The sequence below is a fragment of the Pectinophora gossypiella genome, chromosome 19 (genome assembly GCF_024362695.1).
Source record: "Pectinophora gossypiella chromosome 19, ilPecGoss1.1, whole genome shotgun sequence".
Classification (NCBI taxonomy): Eukaryota; Metazoa; Arthropoda; class Insecta; order Lepidoptera; family Gelechiidae; genus Pectinophora; species Pectinophora gossypiella.
This window is the reverse complement of record NC_065422.1, coordinates 3020202-3035069: the sequence shown is the minus strand read 5'-3', so window position 1 is coordinate 3035069 and position 14868 is coordinate 3020202. Positions and strand designations below refer to the sequence as shown.

At 38.5% G+C, this 14868-nt stretch overlaps 1 protein-coding gene across 1 annotated transcript in view; it reads left to right on the top strand.

Moving 5' to 3' along the window:
- LOC126375443 (protein piccolo) overlaps positions 1–14868 on the top strand; it is a 50683-nt gene that overhangs the window by 11266 nt on the left and 24549 nt on the right. The window lies entirely within an intron of this gene.

Sequence of the window (14868 nt, the reverse complement as noted above, 5' to 3'; positions counted from 1 at the left end):
ACAACAAAGTTATTTTAAAAGGGTTCCATTTTTCCATTTGAGGTACGGAATCCTAAAATTATACTTAACAAGGAAGACGACATGCTCAATGAAAGAAAAAAAAATAGTTTCACAGAAAGAATAAGTAAAGAGAGATATTCAAAAGTTTTTACTTTTAAAAATACGCTCTCATAAAATCTGTGGTACAGTTTTTTTAAAGTTGTGAATGATACAATATTCATTTTTCCGAAAGCAGTCTTATTCTTAAAAAACTTCTTCCTGTATGAAGCTGCAACTAGTGCGTGGAAAAGCATTTTATAACTTTGTGCTACCACAGAGAATAATAAGTGCTTATAGAACTGAGTATACACATAATACGTGTTCAATGTTCATTTCTGTTATATTTATTTATTTATTTATTTATCGTTTATTTCAGGTACTAGTCCCATAGCATTACAAATTATAAATTACATTTCAATACAATAAAAAATACAATAAAATAAATTAAATTAAATGGTTAAACATGTCAACAGGATATACATTATGTCACATATAAATAATCTTGTTAAAATTCGTGTCATGTATATAAAAACCGTAGTATATAGATACTACTATCTTGTTCGGGGACGCACGTGCTCTCTGTTCGATATTTCTATGTAATTAATAAATAATAATAAAAAAATAATTTAAAGTTAAAATCAAAATCTCCACCTACCCGCAGTGGAGCAGCGTGGTGGAGTATGCTCCATACCCCCTCCGGTTGATTGAGGGGAGGCCTGTGCCCAGCAGTGGAACGTATATAGGCCATTTATGTTTTATATTTATGTTTAAAATCAAAATGTTGCTATTTAGCAATAAAAATATTGATAAGAATGGAATTCCGTCGTACCTGCGTACCCCAACTTGATTTTTTTTTTGACGTGACTTATTGTAGATTTGCCGCAGATGGCATTAACTACTTGGCCGGACAAATGGGGAGCGCTGAAGGCTCTCACCCGGTACAACGTTTAAGACAACAGGCCTGAGGGTGCCCACTTGGGCGCGAACCTCGGCTCAGGGCGTCGTCTGAGAGGAAAAATATTTGAAAGAATTAATCGACCCTAATGGGTCGATAGCGATAAGCGCTGAATGAGGGAAATCGTCGACCACGCCGGCGGGGTCGGTATCGGGGACCTCCCCAACTTGAGGTAGGTGAGCTTATGTATGTGATATGTTTTTTATGTAGAATGTGTTGTCCCCATCCGTGTAAGTGCTGTTTTAAAGTCAATGCAGCGGCTATTTGATCCTTGACTCGATCGCTACGACATGTTCTGGATGCGAAATACCAGGCTACGTGATATGACATGTACCATAGCATCACGCCTACGTCTGCAAAGGGATAGATAGAGGAACAGACATATAGTATACAATCAATGATAGCTCTGTTCGGAGAACGCGTAACTTACAGTCATGAGCAATATAATGTACCCACTTTAGGACTCTGTCGCACTAACATATTTGACATTTAGTGAGACTTATAGTTCAATTTGTCAAAAAAGTTAATGTGACATGGTACCAAAGTGTATACATATAATGCTCGTGACTGTACATCTTAGTGTCTAGGTTCGAAACCCAGTTCGAGTTCTAAATCACTGAATTTGAGTTTGTAAGTTTGAATTCATCTTTGGATCATAGATAGTTGTGCCTGGTTAATGGCAACGCTCGCCCCCTATCACATAAGTTTATAATAAACTCACGCCTATTTCCCATAGGGGTAAGCAGAGATTATGGAATTCCATTTGCATCGATCCTGAAAAATTCAAATTATCTTTATTCAGTAGGTAACATAGTTACACTTTGAATCGTAAATTTTTACGAACTGTTATATGAGTTTTGAGATTTCGGTTTTTAAAAAAAACTATTTTGAATTAAACTAAAAATTATATTTTACTTTGAATTTGGAATTGAAATACAGATTTGGAAAAAACATAAATTAGAATAGAGTTGTGTACCGCGTGGTGGATGGGATCAGACTGGCTAGATTGCGTGGGAAGAGGAGGCTAGGAGAATAAGGTACTGACTATTACAATTTAGATGAAATACAGAATTAGTGGTTTTTGGGTAAAGGTAAGCATTTCTACTAGCAATTGCATTCTATAACAACTTCCCCCGGAAAGACTAAACTTACGCATTTTAAGAATGCGAAGTTTATGCTATTTTATCTATTAGGCATTATGATTACCCTACTTTAAGTCTGGGGTGTGAAGTTGAAGGTAATTCTGTGATTTCGATACTTTCAGGATTTTCAGGATTATTGAGATTTTCAGGTTTCGTGACGGGAGAGCGGCATAATTTACAATATTTTGATTTCAGCATAATGTAGATTACAATAAGAACAATACTTAATACGCTAATTACAGATAAAGTTGGATAAGTATAATATAGTGTTTCAGTAATGTTTGGCTGATTCTTTAGTGATTTCAATTCTGTGATTAAATCATCAGTTTTATGCTTTATTCCGGATAAACTGTCAATATTTAGTGATGTTAGGTTTACGTATGTAATAGATGGTAATTGACTTTTATACTTATCCAAATTACAACAACTATCATTAATAATGTTAAAATCGGAATTTACCTCATTAACATAAATCTTAGAGCTAGACTTAGACAGTAATCGAATGTTTTTAAAATAAGCAATACAGTTATCAGGTAAGTTAAGAATACCAGTGCCGGATAAACTGAATTCTGATAAGTCTGTTTTGCATTCAATAGACAGTTTATTATTTTCAGATTGAACATACAACCATTTATCATCTTTGATTCTTTCCCAAATATTTATTTTACCGGTGAGAAATCTAGAATTACAAGATTTTGGCAATGACACTACAGATTTAGTTATTATCTCAAGTTCACAGTTAGAGCTAGTATCAACAGATGAATATTCATTTAGTTTGCTGCATATGAACAACTGAGAGCCAATTTGTTTACACTGGTCCAATTGCGATAAGGTGCAATAGGATGTTTTGTCTTCGCTTATTGCAATGTATCTAGTTGTGGGGATTATCATTGCATATGAGCTGGGATTCTGCGAATCATGAGGTACAGGTAGCGGGATATTCTGATATAAATAATATTTCATGTGATGTACTAGTGGAACTTTGAGTACAAATATGATTTTATTATCTACACTATAACAACTTAACTCTGAAATTATCATTATCTTATGTATACTATCTAATTCTATTTTTATAGGAAATTCCCTATATCTTGGTAAATTGTTTACACTATTAATTAACTCATTATATAATTGAGTTGGGTTTAAAATTGCGGGATGTAACACGTTGCTTTTAGCAAATAAAATCGCGTTTAAAATATCATCTACCTTAAAGGAAAGGGTTAATAAACTAGTTTCAATTGTATTAATTATTTCGTTAATACTAAGCCTTACATTAAAAACATCTGATATGATAGATAAGTTCTTAAGGTTCAAACTTAATTTTTCAACAGCGTCATTCAAACGCGCTTCATTGGTATTTATTGTGTTTATAGTTTCATTAAAATTAGAGATTGCTGACTTTGCTAGCAATATATTATCTTCTATAAGAGAAGTTAACCTTTCGCTTTTATTTTGTAAAGTTTGAAGAGCGCTGTTATATCTAATTGCATCGTCCTCGTCCATAGTTCCGAAAACATGTTTGAAAACTGTACCAACTCCAGCAAACCACGCAGCGCGTTTTGACCGTTTAGAAATAAGGTGTGATATAGCGACATTATCTCTCATAACGTCTTGATAACGAGATTGAAGTGGTTGTAACGAATTATGACATTCTATGTCTTCCAAAACTTCGTTCTGTTGACACAGAAAACGGCATGTACCAATAGCTGAATTAATATTTTGTAAATGCGGAAGTATAAAAGAAACATCCACAGGAATAAGTATGTTTAGATCTTCATTTGTGATTTTCATGTGTCCCATGGGGTTGAAATAAATTCCTGGGTTACTGTGTATGGGAGTGATGACGCTTCCATACGTGAGCGATATGGAGCTGGAAATAAATAAGTAGAGTGTTATAACTAAAGTTGTACTCTATACTATGTTAATACATACACGAGTAGGTATTATAGTTAAGCGGGTTTCACTTCGTCAAAGTGATGTCTCACGTGACGTCGGTTTATTAGAAGAGTCAAAGTATTGTTTGAATGGACCTTTATAATTTTGTATGGTCCTTTCCAAATAGGCGAGAGTGCCTTTCTTAGTCGCAGGTGATTCTTCAAATAGACAAGGTCACCTGTTTTGTAATTGGCTGGTCGAGAACGCTGATCATAATAATTCTTTGACTGTTCTTTGGATTTATTGATGTTTTCAATGGCCTTGCCGCGTGAGAATTTGAGTCTGTGTTGGAGTCGTTTAACGTATTATGGATAATTCGTATATGAGCGTAGTTAATAGATAGAGTCGGGAATATTGGGTTTGTGTCCAAAAATGAGTTCGTAAGGGGTAAATTGTGTTGTCGTGTGAATGTTAGTGTTATATGCCAACATGGCGGTATACACGTATATGTGCCAGTTAGTTTGATTCTCGTTAACATATGATTTAAGGTATTCCTTAAGGGTTGAATGACTGCGCTCAAGTGCGCCTTGAGTTTGGGGATGGTAGGGAGATGACCATAGTTGTTTTATTTTCAGGAGATCGCAAGTTCTTTTGAATAGTTCTGCGGTGAAGTTTGTACCCTGGTCGGTAAGTATAATTTTGGGAATACCAAATAGAGATATGAAATGAACTAAACATTCACATGTCTCTTCAGCAGTTGCATTTGAAATCGGGTATGCTACAGAGTATTTAGAAAGGTCATCTTGGAGAGTGAGTATGAATTTGAGTTTGTTAGTGCCGGCTTCTGGTAGGGGACCTACGATGTCAAGACTGATGCGTTCAAATGGACTAGTAGATGTTGTAGTTATTTGCATAGGGGCCCTATTTGTTCTACGTAGAGCTTTGTTTATTTGGCATTCACTGCAATTTTTAACATAGTTTTCAACATCTGATCTCATATGTTTCCATAAATATTTTTCTCTGATCCTATTATACATTTTCGTGGATCCAAGATGGCCAGCAATAGGAATGTCGTGATTTTCTTTAAGGATTTTTGGGATTTCACTAGGAACTGGATAGATTAAGGTGTTGTGGTGAATATTGACGGTGATGTTGGTGTTGTTAAAAAGGTAAAGTATGATATTGTAGATTCTGAGATAAGCGAGGTTTTCGAAGGGGTTCTTGAAATCGGATATGGCTATCTCAGTTACGTTTTCCTCGGATATTAACAATTCGTTTCTCAGATATTTTAGAGATTGGAATATATCAGAATAGGTAGTCTCATCAAAATGATGCACTTTAGTGAATAGGAAATGGAATATTTTGTTGTTTGTTTTTAGGATGTTGGATGTTTGTAGGGTTCTTTCTTTTTCCATGAATTCATTTGCGGCTTCGTGATTGGTAAGTATGTCCTCTACGTAAGGATTGCTTTCATCCATATCTACTGAGGTAGGTATTATGATAATTTTACATTTACTTTTCAGGAGTTCTGCGTTGTGTTCTATGATAGTGACGTTGGGAGTAAAAGATTTGTTATTTATTGCTTTTAGACATTTACTGTATGTGTCATCATCGTTAAGGAATTGAAGAGGATCCAGAGGATTTTCAGGACTTGGAACAACGATAGGATTTTGCATGTTATTTTCAGGGTTCAAAACAGCATCGGGATTTGCAGGAACTTCGGGAGTTACAGGAGCTGCGGGACTTGCAGGGGCTTCAGAGGTTATAAGAGCTTCAGGATTTGTGGGAATTGATGGATTCGTTAGGTCTTCTGATATATCTTGGTTTTCAAAGAGGGGATCAATTTCAGGGTTCAGCGAGAGTGGATTCAATTCGGGAAAAAGGTCTTCATCTACAAGGATTTGTTCAGGTGTGGTGATAGGATTTACGGGATATCTCGATAGAGCATCTGCGGCGCTATTGAGTTTACCCTTTCTGTAAATAATTTCATATTCGTATTCAGCGAGTTTCAGTCGCCAACGTTGGAGTTTGCTACTAGGATCAGTGTGATTGAAGAGCCACTTTAACGGTCTGTGATCTGTAACGATTAGGAATTTCCTCCCATACAGGTAAGGTCTGAAGGTTTTACAGCCGAATAGTACTGCCAACAGTTCCTTCTCTGTAGTGCTGTAATTACACTCGGATTTGTTCAAAGTGCGAGATGCATAGCCAACAGGTTGTTCCTTACCGACTTCGCCTTGAGAAAGAATAGCAGAGATGGCATAATTGGAAGCATCGCAAGTCAGAATAAATGGTTTTGTGAAATCTGGGTAAATAAGGACTGGCGCAGAGGTAAGTTGACTTTTTAGTTCCTCAAAGGCAAGTTGCTGTTCGTTGGTCCAGACAAAAGGGGTATCCTTTTTTAGAAGTGCAGTTAGGGGTTTGGAAATCTTTGAAAAATCTTTTATGAACCGGCGATAGTATGAGACAAGACCTAGAAATGACTTGATGTCTTTCGCAGATGTGGGTTTAGGAAAGTGAGTAACAGCCTTGACTTTTTCAGGGTTTGGTCGAACACCCTGATCACTGATGATGTGTCCCAAATAGGATACTTCCTTGCGAAGGAATTCACATTTGTCAGGCTGGAGCTTGAGATTGAAATTGCGTAAGCGTTGGAAAACTTCTGATAAATGTTTGATATGCATATCGAGGTCATGGGAGTAAATAACAATATCGTCAAGGTAGACGAAGCATTTGATACCTTGGAGACCAGTGAGGCAAGTGTTCATAAGTCTTTGGAAGGTAGATGGGGCATTTTTAAGCCCAAAAGGCATTCTATTAAACTGAAAGTGTCCTTGAGGGACGGAAAATGCGGTTTTCTGAGCATCTTCCTCGGATACTTTGATCTGGTGAAATCCAGATGCTAGGTCCAAGGTTGAGAAATATTTACTGTTTCCTAATTGATCTAGAATCTCGGCAATTTGGGGAATAGGATAAGTTTCACCGATGGTGATGTCATTGAGTTTCCTGTAGTCAATGACTATACGCCATTTGCGTTCACCTGAGGCGTCCATCTTTTTGGGTACAACCCATATGGGTGAAGACCATGGAGATATGGAAGGGACAATAATTTCTTGGTCAAGCATTTTATCCATTTGCCTTTTTACCTCTTCTTTATGACATTCGGGAAATCTATATGATTTTGTATGAATAGGTGTTTCATTAGATGTTTTGATTTGGTGTTGGATCTTGGTAGTGAACGTGAGTTTATCATCGGGTAGATGGAAGACATCTGAGTATTTTGAACAAACTTCGAGGAGAGAACTCTTCTCTTCTGAATTGAGATGTGAGATTCTAAGCATGTCAAGGACTTTCTGTGTTCTGTCTCTAGCACTAACACATGGATTCTGTGATGTTTCCTTTATGGCAATAGAACTGACGTCCAAAGGGTCAATTTTGAGGTTGAGATCAGAGTCAATAGTAACAGGGCCTTCGGATGTATTTATGACGGAGATATTTATTCGATTATTAGGTTTAACCTTTACGACACAGTTGGCAATCAAAAGGGATTCAGAGAGATGTTGGTCAACTATAATGCCTTCTTTCATTTCAGGATTTTGTACTGTACACTCAATTACAGTTTCTGTACGAGGCGAGATTGTATAGATGGGTTTACAGTATTTCATTTTTACGATTACAGAACGAATTTGTAGTGTATTTTTATTATAATCGATTTTCCCATTTTGATTATTAAGAAGATCACTTCCGAGAATGCCATCATAATCGAGGCTAATTGTGTCGACTACGTGGAATCTATGGGACATGTCAGGTATGACTTTTGGAAAAAGGTTCAGTTGAAAGGACCCTGATGTGGCCATGATTTTATCATTGGAGTCTATACCTTTGAGTTGGATTATATGGTCATCGAGAGCAGGTAAGTATTTGATTGCTTGTTTTTTGATCAGGCTTACACATGAGCCAGTGTCAACAAGGAAGGACAAAGGACGGTCAGCAACAACGGTTTTTAGAACAATGTGAGGTAAGAATTTCTTATTAGTATTCGAGGTCACTTCATATATTTTGTGTTGATTTGATTTAGAAGGATTGGTGGTTGTCGCAGTAATAGGAGTTGTAGTTTGTCCTTTATCGGATACAGTGGATACAGAGCGAGGATTGTCAGTTTGAGTCTGGTTACCTTGTCGGTTAGTATTTTTGGGTTTACAGGACACAATGTGCGGACTGTCAATTTGGGGCTGGTTACCCTGTCGGTTAGTCTTTTTGGGTTCAGAGGATACAGTGTGAGGACTGTCAGTTTGGGGCTGGTTACCCTGTCGGTTAGTCTTTTTGGATTCAGAGGATACAGTGTGAGGACTGTCAGTTTGGGGCTGGTTACCCTGTCGGTTAGTCCTTTTGGATTCAGAGGATACAGTGTGAGGACTGTCAGTTTGGGGCTGGTTACCCTGTCGGTTAGTCCTTTTGGATTCAGAGGATACAGTGGTTGATAAAGTCAAGACGTCGGCTTTGTTAAATGTCTGTCCCGTGCGACGTCTATCCGAGACATTATTTAGTTTAAATTTTCAGCATTATTGTCTTCAGCAGAAGGCTCCACTGTATAACCTGGATTGTCTGGAGTGCTCGGGTAAACCTCGTTAACGAAATTCACATTTCTCGAATTGAAATTCGGTCTAAAGGGTTGTCCTGAGAAACTCTGCCTAGCACGGTTATTATTATATTCGCGTTTTCTGCATTTGTCGATAGTGTGCCCTGGGTTCTTACAATATCGACAGATTGGGACATTGCTTGTATGAGGCGATTGAGTCAGTGCTAGTGGTTGCGGGTTGTTAGTAGGTGCTTTTTGAGATGGACGAGAGCGCTCAAAGAAATTGTTATGGGTTTGTTTTTTGTGAAGGTTTTGAGATATCTTGTCCTCCGAAATAGCAAAATTTATAGCTTCATTTAAAGTAGATGGATCTTTACATCTGACAATTGTACTGAGATTTGGGGTAAGGCCCATAACAAAAGTGTGTAAAGCAAGATCCTCCATAGCAGCGACTCGACCAGCCAGTTCACCCTTTTTCTTAGTTGGGATAGATACGTTAATCTCTGTAAGGAGTTTGCTTAAACAGGTCTCAATTCTAAGGGCAAAGTGGTTGACCGGTTCGTTGTTGTTCTGTCTGCATGACTGGAGTTCCGAGAGAAGGTGAGTGTAGTGCTTCTTCTCGCCGAAGTTTTCTTTTAAGAACTCCTCTAGCTGGTCCCAATTTTCGAAATCTTTAATAGAACATGCTGACTCGGCTCTACCCTCAAGTTGACTTAGTATGTATTTGAACAAAATGTCTCGTTGTGAAAGGGCCGCTAGGTCGATTGCATTGCGGCAGTTGCTCAGAAATGCATTTAACCTTTCTCTGTTGCCATCGAATTTAAATATGAATTTCGTGAGGATGTTGAGGTCGATTTCTTTGATAGTTGTAGTCGAACCTGATGCCGTAGCCATATTGATGAATTTATTAGGCTCGGATAGTCTGAATGCGGCCTTAGGAGAGTTCGGTTCTTCGAATAGATAAGTGGTTGCGTAGGCGCAGACGTCGTGGTATGCACTGACACTGTGTGATATAGTTAAATTGTACTTACAATATGCACGATATTAACACACCAAACATGATGAAAAACTGCAAGTTTTCACACAACACAGAAATAGTAGAACGTTTTGTAGTATTTATCACAATATTCACAGCGAAACGTTTTTATTTTCACTACTACAGTGAATTGGAAACAGTGGAAACAGCGGAAAAATTATCACTATTGCACAGTAGAAATTGTAGACAGTTTTTCACTTTTAACTGTAGAAACGGCGAAATGTTTTTATTTTTTACACTGTCGCGATACTGCGGAGACGATTCCGGGGACCTTTAAAGATCCCTTAGCGCTGCCACCAAATGTTATATGAGTTTTGAGATTTCGGTTTTTAAAAAAAACTATTTTGAATTAAACTAAAAATTATATTTTACTTTGAATTTGGAATTGAAATACAGATTTGGAAAAAACATAAATTAGAATAGAGTTGTGTACCGCGTGGTGGATGGGATCAGACTGGCTAGATTGCGTGGGAAGAGGAGGCTAGGAGAATAAGGTACTGACTATTACAATTTAGATGAAATACAGAATTAGTGGTTTTTGGGTAAAGGTAAGCATTTCTACTAGCAATTGCATTCTATAACAGAACGTCTCATCCGCCTAAAACTACTGCAGCTTCTCACAACCTGTATATAGCCGAGGAAAAGAAGCTGCAAGAAAACCCTCGGCACAGGGCCCTAGATGTTCATTAAAAAAATAAATAAACATAAAATATTTTTATACAATTGAGTAATTTAGCTGCCTCATATCAGTTCTCAGACAGTTAATCCCATGCATTCATTCATATCTTCTAAATAATCACTAACCTTATAATTTAACCGTTTTTGCAAAGTTTCTGTTTAACTACTGTCTTAAAACAGTTGAAAAGCAAACTCTTAATGTCAATGGGAATCTTATTGTAAAAACGTATACATTGCCCCTTAAAAGATTTAGTAATCTTATATGTATTCGACTGACTTGTAAAGAAAGTTTATTTTTATTCCGAGTATTAACAATACTTCTGTAAACTTACTTCTGGGATAAGTAATCTCCTCTAACTTATGTATTAATTCTCAATATTTCCAATTCAAAGTACCAGGCGCTCACGAAGCGAAGGATATTGCCAACTGATATGAACTGGGCGGTATTATTTAAAAAGCGTTAGTGCGCATCGGCCGGCAGGTCAGTAACCTCGCGACCTACTTGCCGCTGCGGACAGGAGCACAGGAACCGGTAGGTACCTACATGCTAAGTGTACATCGTTCCCTTCATTTCCTATATGTTTATGTAAGCCTGGTACTTTACCATGACCAACGGCTTAACGTGCCTTCCGGATCATCTTACTTTTTGGACAATCAGGTGATCAGCCTGTAATGTCCTAACCAAACTAGGGATCACAAAGTGATTTTTGTGATATGTCCCCATCGGGATTCAAACCCGGGACCTCCGGATCGTGAGCCTAACGCTCAACCACTGGACCACTGAGGCCGTCACTTCACTTTATTTCGCGACACTCGAATAGACCACGAAAGACGACACTAGCACTGCACTAACACTGCGCTTCATCTTAAAACTTCGTATCAATAGTGGCTGAATGATACTTTCTCATTGCTTGTATCTCTGCCCACCCTATTAGGGATTACGGGCGTGAATTTATAGGTCTTCATAGATATATCTTGCACACAGGTCAAGCCAGCTTACATAAAACACACCCGGGCTGCACAAACAAAATGTTGGAGAAAGGAATCATCTAACTACAAAGCAACACTAATCGCTTATCCTTACAAAAGCAGCGTATGAAAGCAGTATCTTCACACATAGAGTGCATTTCCCCTGACGATGCCTGTTTCCTTATAAGCTGCTGTAATAAGGATGCGGCAATAGCCTGCCAGTTTTAGGAGTCCATTCGAGTGTAAGCGAGAAGCGACTAAGCGACCTTCCTCACGACATTCGGTGCGTCGCATCGAGATACTAGCATAAGCGGTTATTACCAATCCTTCCTTCGCGATGCCTCAAGGTCACGGGCGAGGTAATCGGGATGGTATAGTCTAATAGCAAATTGGTGGGCGTAACCATGGTAACCACGATTTCGAGCGAGTCTGGAAGTCTGAGGTCAGACTGAAAGCAGAATGGCCGAGCTGTAGGAAAGTGAGAATGCTATGTAAGGATAATGAATGGGAATTTGGTATGACGATGGTAGTTTTAAAAAGTAAGAAAGGGGAGTCTTTGATGCGATGTCGGTCGGGTGAGAGGATTTTGGTTTTAATATAAGGTGTGTGTAAACTAAAAGGAGTAAAATATATCCTGTAATGGCGTCGATTTTCCCGATCTCGATTAGCAAGCATGTGACCTTGACGCATCGGCAGGGTGGATTGGCTAGTGAAATAACCGCTATAGTTTAAAGGAACATGATAGATCGGGTGTCGAGTAAATTGTCTATGAGAATTGTCGCTACTGTTCTAATGTCTGTGGCGTCTACGCCAGCTGTTAACAGCATCAAAATTTGGCATAAAGAAGGAAACATTTTACCCGGATACCACAGACACAGACAGACAGGTACGGTCACGAGCATTAATATTTATACACTTTGGTACCATGTCACATTAACTTTTTTGACAAATTGAACTGTAAGTCTCACTAAATGTCAAATATGTTAGTGCGACAGAGGCCAAAAGTGGGTACATTATATTGCTCATGACTGTACATTACAATCAACACAGGACAAAAACCACACGGAAATCAATACACAAAAAAAGGACACCATCAAACTACCTACCAATTCGTGTAGTCGGCTTTACTATGATGACATTTGAATGGTAAAATTTTATGCCACGCTTTCCCTCGTCTCTTATCCGTTCTATTTAAAGAAAAATCCACCTTTTCTATTCTGTGGGTGTGTAAATTGCTAATATTAGGCCACACGTAACAAAGAATACATAGTTTCATTATTTTTCTATGACGCTGACGTCATAACTCATTATTTCCTAAATATATTCTATAGGGACGTTTTGACGTTTCGTATAAACTCTATCAAGGTTGTAGGTAAATTCTAATCGTCATTTGTTTAGATATTGCACGAATTGGGCAGTGTCCTAGGTCCAAAATAAACTATAAAATTCTTATTAAGTACTAAATAAAAACAGATCTAAACCTGACGCAAACATTTTTTTTTTACTTAACTTATTTATGAATTTTGAATTTCAAGAAAAACGTAAACAAGTCAGACATTTTATCACGTTTTCTTTGACGTCACCGTTTGCTTTTTCATACAAATTCCATAGTAATTTCGTGTTTTGACGTTTAGTAAAAAGTAACTGATTAGACTAGTTATGAACTAGTCTATTGCGGCGTGTCTTGGGGAAGGTCGTTAAAGGGTTATATAAGTACAAAAAAGCGGCTAAGTTCGAAAGCACCTAACGCCAAGTACGAACAGCCTCCGTGATCTAGTGGTTAGAGCGTTAGGCTCACTGGAGATCCGACATTGTTGAAATCACTTTGTCAGACACACCTTTGTTTGATAAGGACTTAATAAGCTTGAATCACCTGATTGTCCGAAAAAGTAAGGTGATCCGTGCTCGGAAGGCACGTTAAGCCGTTGGTCCTGGCTATTAGCCGTAAAAACACCTCCATCAACCCGCAGCGGAGCAGCGCGGTGGAATAAGCTCCATACACCCTCCAGTTGATTGAGGGGAGGCCTGTGCCCAGCAGAGGGACGTATATAGGTTTACGAAAGTACCTGTCTTTCTGACTGAACCGAACCAGTCCAGCAGTAAAGCCGTACCTTACGCCAGCAGTAAGGTGGCGCCCTACGCCAGCAGTAAGGCGGTACCTTACCCAAGCACTATCTAGGTCGTCTAGAATACACTAAGAACGCTTTTGTTCGGCGTTTCTGTATACGCGGAAGTTGTATTAATATAATGTGTTCTTATGCGCGTAAGTTAAATGTTTCATAGTGAGGTTACAATACAATAGACGACTAGCGAAATGGACAATATGCGAAAAGGACCTTGTAGTAGGACAGACAATATGCGAAAAGGAATACAGTCGTTTTGAGAAAAGGACTACTTATGTGCAACGGAAATATTTTTTCAGGCGGGTTCAGAGGTTTTATTTGGATCGGGCTTGACTTTAAACGTGACATTAGAGTATTCTTCTTCTACTATCGTGTGGGTTGTGAGGTGAATTACCAACCTCATCAACCCTGGTGTCAGGGTTATTATTGAGCCGCCGAAGGCCCCTGACATGGCTCATGTAATGACTACTTACTTACATCAGTAAGTAGTAACCGGGACCAACGGCTTAACGTGCTTTCCGAAGCACGGATCATCTTACTTTTTGGACAATCAGGTGATCAGCCTGTAATGTCCTAAATAAACCAGGGCCACTTTATGAGACTTTTGTAATACATATAAGTGGGCATAATTACATCTGATTGGTCCCAACAAGGTCGTCGATGTCGAGGCAAACCACGGGACGGTGGAGGGACGAGCTGGACGCCTTGCGGCACACTTGGCAGAAGGATGCCCAAGACAGGGAGGATTGGAAAGAGAAGGGGGAGGCCTTTGCCCAGCAGTGGGACATTAATTAGGCTACAGAAAAAAAATCAAAAATAAAGTCAGCCTCCAAAAAAATTGCGGAAAATCTTCAATAAGTGCACAGCCCAATTTACTATTAGCTGCACATAATAACAGCCGGTTTAACCACATCAATTTACCAAAATCTCGTGGCAATTTTTATAATGATGTCTATAAATAAAGATCGAGGTGGTAGCTTGAAAATGTAATGCATAATATAAAGTATAATGCAGAATTACTTACGCCGTGAGTTGCGCGGAGGTACGGTCACGAGTACTAATATGTACCTATACACTTTGAAACCATGTCACATTAACTTTTTTGACAAATTAAACCGTAAGTCTTATTTAATGTCAAATATGATAGTGCGACAGGGTTCTAAAGTGGGTACATGATATTGCTCATGACTGTATTTCACATCGACGGAAAATTCCACTTGATATTAACTCAGAATCATGGTGTGAATCATGACCCTCAGTATCCGTTACGATGTTACTAACATCCTGTATTTTTTGCCTCGAATAGCATTCTCCACTTTTACAAACAGGCAGCGCTGAGGGCTCTCACTATCGCTTGGAAAGCACATATTTCTTGTATGAAACATTTACATGAACGGTGCATTTGCATGCATGAGAGGACGCGATGTATCTTCATTCAGATGTGTTCCTGCAAAAGGAATAACACGAAGCCG